The sequence below is a fragment of the Lagenorhynchus albirostris genome, chromosome 15, assembly GCF_949774975.1.
Source record: "Lagenorhynchus albirostris chromosome 15, mLagAlb1.1, whole genome shotgun sequence".
Taxonomy (NCBI): domain Eukaryota; kingdom Metazoa; phylum Chordata; class Mammalia; order Artiodactyla; family Delphinidae; genus Lagenorhynchus; species Lagenorhynchus albirostris.
Window position 1 is genome coordinate 31,578,391 of NC_083109.1, and position 12,184 is coordinate 31,590,574.

The window sequence follows — 12,184 nt, forward strand, 5'->3', positions numbered from 1 at the left end:
ATTGTCCCTGGGAAAGCTGTCCTTTCTCTCTTTCTCCGGCTGGAGGTAAACAGCTGGCAACCGACTGCCGGACGCAGGCGTCCTGGGGGAGCCCCCCGGTTTCCTTTGGGACGCACATTGGTGTCTCACAGAAGAGCCCCAATTCCTAATTGGGGGCACACCAGCGTGGCATGTGAGGCTGTTTAGAACGGCGTACCTACCTTGAGGCCGTGGGAAGGCCGTACACACGAGAGCTTTCGAGCGAACAGGGCAGCGCTTCGCCATCGTCGTTGCACGTTCATGGAGCTTAATCAAACGAATGCGTTTACTTCCTGTGGCTCCAACGCAAGAGAGGACTTGGAAGGCATCCAGTGCCCTTTGACAGTTGTTACAACGAACCTGAGTGCACGGTGTCTCGTGAAATAAAGCCCTAGCACTGTCGAAGCACTCCGTTCACGCATGCTTCTTCGCTCCTATGGCACTCCGAGGTGTTACTGACGGGGGAAATCTGGACTTTTGCTTGAGGCCGGGGTGGGGCGGGGGGACTCACAGTTCTTTGGCCGGCGGCCTCCAGGGCGCTCCTGCTGAAGCTCGCAGCAAGGAACTGAGAGCAGCAGGCCTCACACGCGTAAACTCAGACTTCTGCTGTCACGAGTAAACTCAGACTTCTGCTGTCACGAGTAAACTCAGACTTCTTATGGGAGGCCTTCCGGCAGCAAAGAGAAGGTGGGCGCGAGCAGTGTACTTCAGGCAGCTTAGGACCCGCCACTGTCTCGTTTACCACGGAGGGGAATAAGGTTTAGCCAGGGTCGCCCGGCTTCAAACCGGAGCTCATAGAGGGATCCTCAGTGGTTTCTGATTACCTCAAGGAAACACAACGGGAGGAACAGGGCCCTTCCGTGGAGGCCCGTTTGGGCACAGGGACCTCTGCGTGGGATCTACTGGGTAAGGATGGCAGTCCCTTAGGTAGGCCTCAGTGACCAAGGCTCTCTGGCTCATGCCTAGCTGTGTCAAGAGGTGTGGCAAACGTACGTACTGCTCCTCAGGCTGGGCGCACGGCCTAGCTTTCGCTTCCATGAGAGTGCTGTCCCGAGTCTCCCCCTGGAGCCAGGCGTCAGCCCGGTGCCTTTTGGCACTGCAGTTCTCTTTCAGTCAAGGAGGCCGTTCGACTGGCAACGGGAGTCTGCGCAGCACTGCTTTCGCGAGGCTCTTTGACGACTGGGGCACTCAACCCAGGCAAGCCAGAGAGCAGTACGTTGCCCTCGCTCTGAACGTGAAGAGCTTTCTCCAGGGGCCTGTTTGGGCTGAGGTTCCTCAGAAGCCAGGAGCCGCCGTTCCGGCACGGAGAGAAGTCATCCTGCGAAATTGGCGAACGAGCTCCTATCCTGTGGGCCCCCAGGAGCGTCGCAGAGTTAAGGCCCTCCGTGGTGGAGTCTGGCCTCCTGGAAACCACTGCACACCCAGCTCCCCCGACGTGAAACACTGGAACTTACCTTGAGGCCCGAGGTCACCTTTCGTTTGGCCGGAGCTGAACATGCAGTGCCGTGGGAGGAGTTTCTAGCAAGGCATTGCCAGCACGGTTTTCCGCTTTGAGAGAACACGCAGCCTTGGCCCACAACGACAATCCTGCCGTGCAGAGACGTCGGGCCGCTAGTGCTGTTCGGGCCGCTTTGAAGCCAAGCGCACGGCGCCTCCAAACGGGGAGAAAGCGTACTCTCCCATCCGCGTCCCACTTTCAAGCTGAATGACGCAGCATGTTTCTCGGAAGGTTCTGCCGAGCTAGCTAGTACAAGGGAGAGGGTGCCTGCCTCTGCTGAGGAAGGTTTTGTTTGACGTGGGGATGGCTGGACATGCGGAAGAGCGTTCCCCAGGCCGTGCCAAGTTTAGGCGTTGGTGATTCTGGATGGTCCCAAGGGTCCAGAATTGTCCCTGGGAAAGCTGTCCTTTCTCTCTTTCTCCGGCTGGAGGTAAACAGCTGGCAACCGACTGCCGGACGCAGGCGTCCTGGGGGAGCCCCCCGGTTTCCTTTGGGACGCACATTGGTGTCTCACAGAAGAGCCCCAATTCCTAATTGGGGGCACACCAGCGTGGCATGTGAGGCTGTTTAGAACGGCGTACCTACCTTGAGGCCGTGGGAAGGCCGTACACACGAGAGCTTTCGAGCGAACAGGGCAGCGCTTCGCCATCGTCGTTGCACGTTCATGGAGCTTAATCAAACGAATGCGTTTACTTCCTGTGGCTCCAACGCAAGAGAGGACTTGGAAGGCATCCAGTGCCCTTTGACAGTTGTTACAACGAACCTGAGTGCACGGTGTCTCGTGAAATAAAGCCCTAGCACTGTCGAAGCACTCCGTTCACGCATGCTTCTTCGCTCCTATGGCACTCCGAGGTGTTACTGACGGGGGAAATCTGGACTTTTGCTTGAGGCCGGGGTGGGGCGGGGGGACTCACAGTTCTTTGGCCGGCGGCCTCCAGGGCGCTCCTGCTGAAGCTCGCAGCAAGGAACTGAGAGCAGCAGGCCTCACACGCGTAAACTCAGACTTCTGCTGTCACGAGTAAACTCAGACTTCTGCTGTCACGAGTAAACTCAGACTTCTTATGGGAGGCCTTCCGGCAGCAAAGAGAAGGTGGGCGCGAGCAGTGTACTTCAGGCAGCTTAGGACCCGCCACTGTCTCGTTTACCACGGAGGGGAATAAGGTTTAGCCAGGGTCGCCCGGCTTCAAACCGGAGCTCATAGAGGGATCCTCAGTGGTTTCTGATTACCTCAAGGAAACACAACGGGAGGAACAGGGCCCTTCCGTGGAGGCCCGTTTGGGCACAGGGACCTCTGCGTGGGATCTACTGGGTAAGGATGGCAGTCCCTTAGGTAGGCCTCAGTGACCAAGGCTCTCTGGCTCATGCCTAGCTGTGTCAAGAGGTGTGGCAAACGTACGTACTGCTCCTCAGGCTGGGCGCACGGCCTAGCTTTCGCTTCCATGAGAGTGCTGTCCCGAGTCTCCCCCTGGAGCCAGGCGTCAGCCCGGTGCCTTTTGGCACTGCAGTTCTCTTTCAGTCAAGGAGGCCGTTCGACTGGCAACGGGAGTCTGCGCAGCACTGCTTTCGCGAGGCTCTTTGACGACTGGGGCACTCAACCCAGGCAAGCCAGAGAGCAGTACGTTGCCCTCGCTCTGAACGTGAAGAGCTTTCTCCAGGGGCCTGTTTGGGCTGAGGTTCCTCAGAAGCCAGGAGCCGCCGTTCCGGCACGGAGAGAAGTCATCCTGCGAAATTGGCGAACGAGCTCCTATCCTGTGGGCCCCCAGGAGCGTCGCAGAGTTAAGGCCCTCCGTGGTGGAGTCTGGCCTCCTGGAAACCACTGCACACCCAGCTCCCCCGACGTGAAACACTGGAACTTACCTTGAGGCCCGAGGTCACCTTTCGTTTGGCCGGAGCTGAACATGCAGTGCCGTGGGAGGAGTTTCTAGCAAGGCATTGCCAGCACGGTTTTCCGCTTTGAGAGAACACGCAGCCTTGGCCCACAACGACAATCCTGCCGTGCAGAGACGTCGGGCCGCTAGTGCTGTTCGGGCCGCTTTGAAGCCAAGCGCACGGCGCCTCCAAACGGGGAGAAAGCGTACTCTCCCATCCGCGTCCCACTTTCAAGCTGAATGACGCAGCATGTTTCTCGGAAGGTTCTGCCGAGCTAGCTAGTACAAGGGAGAGGGTGCCTGCCTCTGCTGAGGAAGGTTTTGTTTGACGTGGGGATGGCTGGACATGCGGAAGAGCGTTCCCCAGGCCGTGCCAAGTTTAGGCGTTGGTGATTCTGGATGGTCCCAAGGGTCCAGAATTGTCCCTGGGAAAGCTGTCCTTTCTCTCTTTCTCCGGCTGGAGGTAAACAGCTGGCAACCGACTGCCGGACGCAGGCGTCCTGGGGGAGCCCCCCGGTTTCCTTTGGGACGCACATTGGTGTCTCACAGAAGAGCCCCAATTCCTAATTGGGGGCACACCAGCGTGGCATGTGAGGCTGTTTAGAACGGCGTACCTACCTTGAGGCCGTGGGAAGGCCGTACACACGAGAGCTTTCGAGCGAACAGGGCAGCGCTTCGCCATCGTCGTTGCACGTTCATGGAGCTTAATCAAACGAATGCGTTTACTTCCTGTGGCTCCAACGCAAGAGAGGACTTGGAAGGCATCCAGTGCCCTTTGACAGTTGTTACAACGAACCTGAGTGCACGGTGTCTCGTGAAATAAAGCCCTAGCACTGTCGAAGCACTCCGTTCACGCATGCTTCTTCGCTCCTATGGCACTCCGAGGTGTTACTGACGGGGGAAATCTGGACTTTTGCTTGAGGCCGGGGTGGGGCGGGGGGACTCACAGTTCTTTGGCCGGCGGCCTCCAGGGCGCTCCTGCTGAAGCTCGCAGCAAGGAACTGAGAGCAGCAGGCCTCACACGCGTAAACTCAGACTTCTGCTGTCACGAGTAAACTCAGACTTCTGCTGTCACGAGTAAACTCAGACTTCTTATGGGAGGCCTTCCGGCAGCAAAGAGAAGGTGGGCGCGAGCAGTGTACTTCAGGCAGCTTAGGACCCGCCACTGTCTCGTTTACCACGGAGGGGAATAAGGTTTAGCCAGGGTCGCCCGGCTTCAAACCGGAGCTCATAGAGGGATCCTCAGTGGTTTCTGATTACCTCAAGGAAACACAACGGGAGGAACAGGGCCCTTCCGTGGAGGCCCGTTTGGGCACAGGGACCTCTGCGTGGGATCTACTGGGTAAGGATGGCAGTCCCTTAGGTAGGCCTCAGTGACCAAGGCTCTCTGGCTCATGCCTAGCTGTGTCAAGAGGTGTGGCAAACGTACATACTGCTCCTCAGGCTGGGCGCACGGCCTAGCTTTCGCTTCCATGAGAGTGCTGTCCCGAGTCTCCCCCTGGAGCCAGGCGTCAGCCCGGTGCCTTTTGGCACTGCAGTTCTCTTTCAGTCAAGGAGGCCGTTCGACTGGCAACGGGAGTCTGCGCAGCACTGCTTTCGCGAGGCTCTTTGACGACTGGGGCACTCAACCCAGGCAAGCCAGAGAGCAGTACGTTGCCCTCGCTCTGAACGTGAAGAGCTTTCTCCAGGGGCCTGTTTGGGCTGAGGTTCCTCAGAAGCCAGGAGCCGCCGTTCCGGCACGGAGAGAAGTCATCCTGCGAAATTGGCGAACGAGCTCCTACCCTGTGGGCCCCCAGGAGCGTCGCAGAGTTAAGGCCCTCCGTGGTGGAGTCTGGCCTCCTGGAAACCTCTGCACACCCAGCTCCCCCGACGTGAAACACTGGAACTTACCTTGAGGCCCGAGGTCACCTTTCGTTTGGCCGGAGCTGAACATGCAGTGCCGTGGGAGGAGTTTCTAGCCAGGCATTGCCAGCACGGTTTTCCGCTTTGAGAGAACACGCAGCCTTGGCCCACAACGACAATCCTGCCGTGCAGAGACGTCGGGCCGCTAGTGCTGTTCGGGCCGCTTTGAAGCCAAGCGCACGGCGCCTCCAAACGGGGAGAAATCCGCGTCCCACTTTCAAGCTGAATGACGCAGCATGTTTCTCGGAAGGTTCTGCCGAGCTAGCTAGTACAAGGGAGAGAGTGCCTGCCTCTGCTGAGGAAGGTTTTGTTTGACGTGGGGATGGCTGGACATGCGGAAGAGCGTTCCCCAGGCCGTGCCAAGTTTAGGCGTTGGTGATTCTGGATGGTCCCAAGGGTCCAGAATTGTCCCTGGGAAAGCTGTCCTTTCTCTCTTTCTCCGGCTGGAGGTAAACAGCTGGCAACCGACTGCCGGACGCAGGCGTCCTGGGGGAGCCCCCCGGTTTCCTTTGGGACGCACATTGGTGTCTCACAGAAGAGCCCCAATTCCTAATTGGGGGCACACCAGCGTGGCATGTGAGGCTGTTTAGAACGGCGTACCTACCTTGAGGCCGTGGGAAGGCCGTACACACGAGAGCTTTCGAGCGAACAGGGCAGCGCTTCGCCATCGTCGTTGCACGTTCATGGAGCTTAATCAAACGAATGCGTTTACTTCCTGTGGCTCCAACGCAAGAGAGGACTTGGAAGGCATCCAGTGCCCTTTGACAGTTGTTACAACGAACCTGAGTGCACGGTGTCTCGTGAAATAAAGCCCTAGCACTGTCGAAGCACTCCGTTCACGCATGCTTCTTCGCTCCTATGGCACTCCGAGGTGTTACTGACGGGGGAAATCTGGACTTTTGCTTGAGGCCGGGGTGGGGCGGGGGGACTCACAGTTCTTTGGCCGGCGGCCTCCAGGGCGCTCCTGCTGAAGCTCGCAGCAAGGAACTGAGAGCAGCAGGCCTCACACGCGTAAACTCAGACTTCTGCTGTCACGAGTAAACTCAGACTTCTGCTGTCACGAGTAAACTCAGACTTCTTATGGGAGGCCTTCCGGCAGCAAAGAGAAGGTGGGCGCGAGCAGTGTACTTCAGGCAGCTTAGGACCCGCCACTGTCTCGTTTACCACGGAGGGGAATAAGGTTTAGCCAGGGTCGCCCGGCTTCAAACCGGAGCTCATAGAGGGATCCTCAGTGGTTTCTGATTACCTCAAGGAAACACAACGGGAGGAACAGGGCCCTTCCGTGGAGGCCCGTTTGGGCACAGGGACCTCTGCGTGGGATCTACTGGGTAAGGATGGCAGTCCCTTAGGTAGGCCTCAGTGACCAAGGCTCTCTGGCTCATGCCTAGCTGTGTCAAGAGGTGTGGCAAACGTACGTACTGCTCCTCAGGCTGGGCGCACGGCCTAGCTTTCGCTTCCATGAGAGTGCTGTCCCGAGTCTCCCCCTGGAGCCAGGCGTCAGCCCGGTGCCTTTTGGCACTGCAGTTCTCTTTCAGTCAAGGAGGCCGTTCGACTGGCAACGGGAGTCTGCGCAGCACTGCTTTCGCGAGGCTCTTTGACGACTGGGGCACTCAACCCAGGCAAGCCAGAGAGCAGTACGTTGCCCTCGCTCTGAACGTGAAGAGCTTTCTCCAGGGGCCTGTTTGGGCTGAGGTTCCTCAGAAGCCAGGAGCCGCCGTTCCGGCACGGAGAGAAGTCATCCTGCGAAATTGGCGAACGAGCTCCTACCCTGTGGGCCCCCAGGAGCGTCGCAGAGTTAAGGCCCTCCGTGGTGGAGTCTGGCCTCCTGGAAACCTCTGCACACCCAGCTCCCCCGACGTGAAACACTGGAACTTACCTTGAGGCCCGAGGTCACCTTTCGTTTGGCCGGAGCTGAACATGCAGTGCCGTGGGAGGAGTTTCTAGCAAGGCATTGCCAGCACGGTTTTCCGCTTTGAGAGAACACGCAGCCTTGGCCCACAACGACAATCCTGCCGTGCAGAGACGTCGGGCCGCTAGTGCTGTTCGGGCCGCTTTGAAGCCAAGCGCAGGGCGCCTCCAAACGGGAAGAAAGCGTACTCTCTCATCCGCGTCCCACTTTCAAGCTGAATGACGCAGCATGTTTCTCGGAAGGTTCTGCCGAGCTAGCTAGTACAAGGGAGAGGGTGCCTGCCTCTGCTGAGGAAGGTTTTGTTTGACGTGGGGATGGCTGGACATGCGGAAGAGCGTTCCCCAGGCCGTGCCAAGTTTAGGCGTTGGTGATTCTGGATGGTCCCAAGGGTCCAGAATTGTCCCTGGGAAAGCTGTCCTTTCTCTCTTTCTCCGGCTGGAGGTAAACAGCTGGCAACCGACTGCCGGACGCAGGCGTCCTGGGGGAGCCCCCCGGTTTCCTTTGGGACGCACATTGGTGTCTCACAGAAGAGCCCCAATTCCTAATTGGGGGCACACCAGCGTGGCATGTGAGGCTGTTTAGAACGGCGTACCTACCTTGAGGCCGTGGGAAGGCCGTACACACGAGAGCTTTCGAGCGAACAGGGCAGCGCTTCGCCATCGTCGTTGCACGTTCATGGAGCTTAATCAAACGAATGCGTTTACTTCCTGTGGCTCCAACGCAAGAGAGGACTTGGAAGGCATCCAGTGCCCTTTGACAGTTGTTACAACGAACCTGAGTGCACGGTGTCTCGTGAAATAAAGCCCTAGCACTGTCGAAGCACTCCGTTCACGCATGCTTCTTCGCTCCTATGGCACTCCGAGGTGTTACTGACGGGGGAAATCTGGACTTTTGCTTGAGGCCGGGGTGGGGCGGGGGGACTCACAGTTCTTTGGCCGGCGGCCTCCAGGGCGCTCCTGCTGAAGCTCGCAGCAAGGAACTGAGAGCAGCAGGCCTCACACGCGTAAACTCAGACTTCTGCTGTCACGAGTAAACTCAGACTTCTGCTGTCACGAGTAAACTCAGACTTCTTATGGGAGGCCTTCCGGCAGCAAAGAGAAGGTGGGCGCGAGCAGTGTACTTCAGGCAGCTTAGGACCCGCCACTGTCTCGTTTACCACGGAGGGGAATAAGGTTTAGCCAGGGTCGCCCGGCTTCAAACCGGAGGTCATAGAGGGATCCTCAGTGGTTTCTGATTACCTCAAGGAAACACAACGGGAGGAACAGGGCCCTTCCGTGGAGGCCCGTTTGGGCACAGGGACCTCTGCGTGGGATCTACTGGGTAAGGATGGCAGTCCCTTAGGTAGGCCTCAGTGACCAAGGCTCTCTGGCTCATGCCTAGCTGTGTCAAGAGGTGTGGCAAACGTACGTACTGCTCCTCAGGCTGGGCGCACGGCCTAGCTTTCGCTTCCATGAGAGTGTTGTCCCGAGTCTCCCCCTGGAGCCAGGCGTCAGCCCGGTGCCTTTTGGCACTGCAGTTCTCTTTCAGTCAAGGAGGCCGTTCGACTGGCAACGGGAGTCTGCGCAGCACTGCTTTCGCGAGGCTCTTTGACGACTGGGGCACTCAACCCAGGCAAGCCAGAGAGCAGTACGTTGCCCTCGCTCTGAACGTGAAGAGCTTTCTCCAGGGGCCTGTTTGGGCTGAGGTTCCTCAGAAGCCAGGAGCCGCCGTTCCGGCACGGAGAGAAGTCATCCTGCGAAATTGGCGAACGAGCTCCTATCCTGTGGGCCCCCAGGAGCGTCGCAGAGTTAAGGCCCTCCGTGGTGGAGTCTGGCCTCCTGGAAACCACTGCACACCCAGCTCCCCCGACGTGAAACACTGGAACTTACCTTGAGGCCCGAGGTCACCTTTCGTTTGGCCGGAGCTGAACATGCAGTGCCGTGGGAGGAGTTTCTAGCCAGGCATTGCCAGCACGGTTTTCCGCTTTGAGAGAACACGCAGCCTTGGCCCACAACGACAATCCTGCCGTGCAGAGACGTCGGGCCGCTAGTGCTGTTCGGGCCGCTTTGAAGCCAAGCGCACGGCGCCTCCAAACGGGGAGAAATCCGCGTCCCACTTTCAAGCTGAATGACGCAGCATGTTTCTCGGAAGGTTCTGCCGAGCTAGCTAGTACAAGGGAGAGAGTGCCTGCCTCTGCTGAGGAAGGTTTTGTTTGACGTGGGGATGGCTGGACATGCGGAAGAGCGTTCCCCAGGCCGTGCCAAGTTTAGGCGTTGGTGATTCTGGATGGTCCCAAGGGTCCAGAATTGTCCCTGGGAAAGCTGTCCTTTCTCTCTTTCTCCGGCTGGAGGTAAACAGCTGGCAACCGACTGCCGGACGCAGGCGTCCTGGGGGAGCCCCCCGGTTTCCTTTGGGACGCACATTGGTGTCTCACAGAAGAGCCCCAATTCCTAATTGGGGGCACACCAGCGTGGCATGTGAGGCTGTTTAGAACGGCGTACCTACCTTGAGGCCGTGGGAAGGCCGTACACACGAGAGCTTTCGAGCGAACAGGGCAGCGCTTCGCCATCGTCGTTGCACGTTCATGGAGCTTAATCAAACGAATGCGTTTACTTCCTGTGGCTCCAACGCAAGAGAGGACTTGGAAGGCATCCAGTGCCCTTTGACAGTTGTTACAACGAACCTGAGTGCACGGTGTCTCGTGAAATAAAGCCCTAGCACTGTCGAAGCACTCCGTTCACGCATGCTTCTTCGCTCCTATGGCACTCCGAGGTGTTACTGACGGGGGAAATCTGGACTTTTGCTTGAGGCCGGGGTGGGGCGGGGGGACTCACAGTTCTTTGGCCGGCGGCCTCCAGGGCGCTCCTGCTGAAGCTCGCAGCAAGGAACTGAGAGCAGCAGGCCTCACACGCGTAAACTCAGACTTCTGCTGTCACGAGTAAACTCAGACTTCTGCTGTCACGAGTAAACTCAGACTTCTTATGGGAGGCCTTCCGGCAGCAAAGAGAAGGTGGGCGCGAGCAGTGTACTTCAGGCAGCTTAGGACCCGCCACTGTCTCGTTTACCACGGAGGGGAATAAGGTTTAGCCAGGGTCGCCCGGCTTCAAACCGGAGCTCATAGAGGGATCCTCAGTGGTTTCTGATTACCTCAAGGAAACACAACGGGAGGAACAGGGCCCTTCCGTGGAGGCCCGTTTGGGCACAGGGACCTCTGCGTGGGATCTACTGGGTAAGGATGGCAGTCCCTTAGGTAGGCCTCAGTGACCAAGGCTCTCTGGCTCATGCCTAGCTGTGTCAAGAGGTGTGGCAAACGTACGTACTGCTCCTCAGGCTGGGCGCACGGCCTAGCTTTCGCTTCCATGAGAGTGCTGTCCCGAGTCTCCCCCTGGAGCCAGTCGTCAGCCCGGTGCCTTTTGGCACTGCAGTTCTCTTTCAGTCAAGGAGGCCGTTCGACTGGCAACGGGAGTCTGCGCAGCACTGCTTTCGCGAGGCTCTTTGACGACTGGGGCACTCAACCCAGGCAAGCCAGAGAGCAGTACGTTGCCCTCGCTCTGAACGTGAAGAGCTTTCTCCAGGGGCCTGTTTGGGCTGAGGTTCCTCAGAAGCCAGGAGCCGCCGTTCCGGCACGGAGAGAAGTCATCCTGCGAAATTGGCGAACGAGCTCCTACCCTGTGGGCCCCCAGGAGCGTCGCAGAGTTAAGGCCCTCCGTGGTGGAGTCTGGCCTCCTGGAAACCTCTGCACACCCAGCTCCCCCGACGTGAAACACTGGAACTTACCTTGAGGCCCGAGGTCACCTTTCGTTTGGCCGGAGCTGAACATGCAGTGCCGTGGGAGGAGTTTCTAGCAAGGCATTGCCAGCACGGTTTTCCGCTTTGAGAGAACACGCAGCCTTGGCCCACAACGACAATCCTGCCGTGCAGAGACGTCGGGCCGCTAGTGCTGTTCGGGCCGCTTTGAAGCCAAGCGCAGGGCGCCTCCAAACGGGAAGAAAGCGTACTCTCTCATCCGCGTCCCACTTTCAAGCTGAATGACGCAGCATGTTTCTCGGAAGGTTCTGCCGAGCTAGCTAGTACAAGGGAGAGGGTGCCTGCCTCTGCTGAGGAAGGTTTTGTTTGACGTGGGGATGGCTGGACATGCGGAAGAGCGTTCCCCAGGCCGTGCCAAGTTTAGGCGTTGGTGATTCTGGATGGTCCCAAGGGTCCAGAATTGTCCCTGGGAAAGCTGTCCTTTCTCTCTTTCTCCGGCTGGAGGTAAACAGCTGGCAACCGACTGCCGGACGCAGGCGTCCTGGGGGAGCCCCCCGGTTTCCTTTGGGACGCACATTGGTGTCTCACAGAAGAGCCCCAATTCCTAATTGGGGGCACACCAGCGTGGCATGTGAGGCTGTTTAGAACGGCGTACCTACCTTGAGGCCGTGGGAAGGCCGTACACACGAGAGCTTTCGAGCGAACAGGGCAGCGCTTCGCCATCGTCGTTGCACGTTCATGGAGCTTAATCAAACGAATGCGTTTACTTCCTGTGGCTCCAACGCAAGAGAGGACTTGGAAGGCATCCAGTGCCCTTTGACAGTTGTTACAACGAACCTGAGTGCACGGTGTCTCGTGAAATAAAGCCCTAGCACTGTCGAAGCACTCCGTTCACGCATGCTTCTTCGCTCCTATGGCACTCCGAGGTGTTACTGACGGGGGAAATCTGGACTTTTGCTTGAGGCCGGGGTGGGGCGGGGGGACTCACAGTTCTTTGGCCGGCGGCCTCCAGGGCGCTCCTGCTGAAGCTCGCAGCAAGGAACTGAGAGCAGCAGGCCTCACACGCGTAAACTCAGACTTCTGCTGTCACGAGTAAACTCAGACTTCTGCTGTCACGAGTAAACTCAGACTTCTTATGGGAGGCCTTCCGGCAGCAAAGAGAAGGTGGGCGCGAGCAGTGTACTTCAGGCAGCTTAGGACCCGCCACTGTCTCGTTTACCACGGAGGGGAATAAGGTTTAGCCAGGGTCGCCCGGCTTCAAAC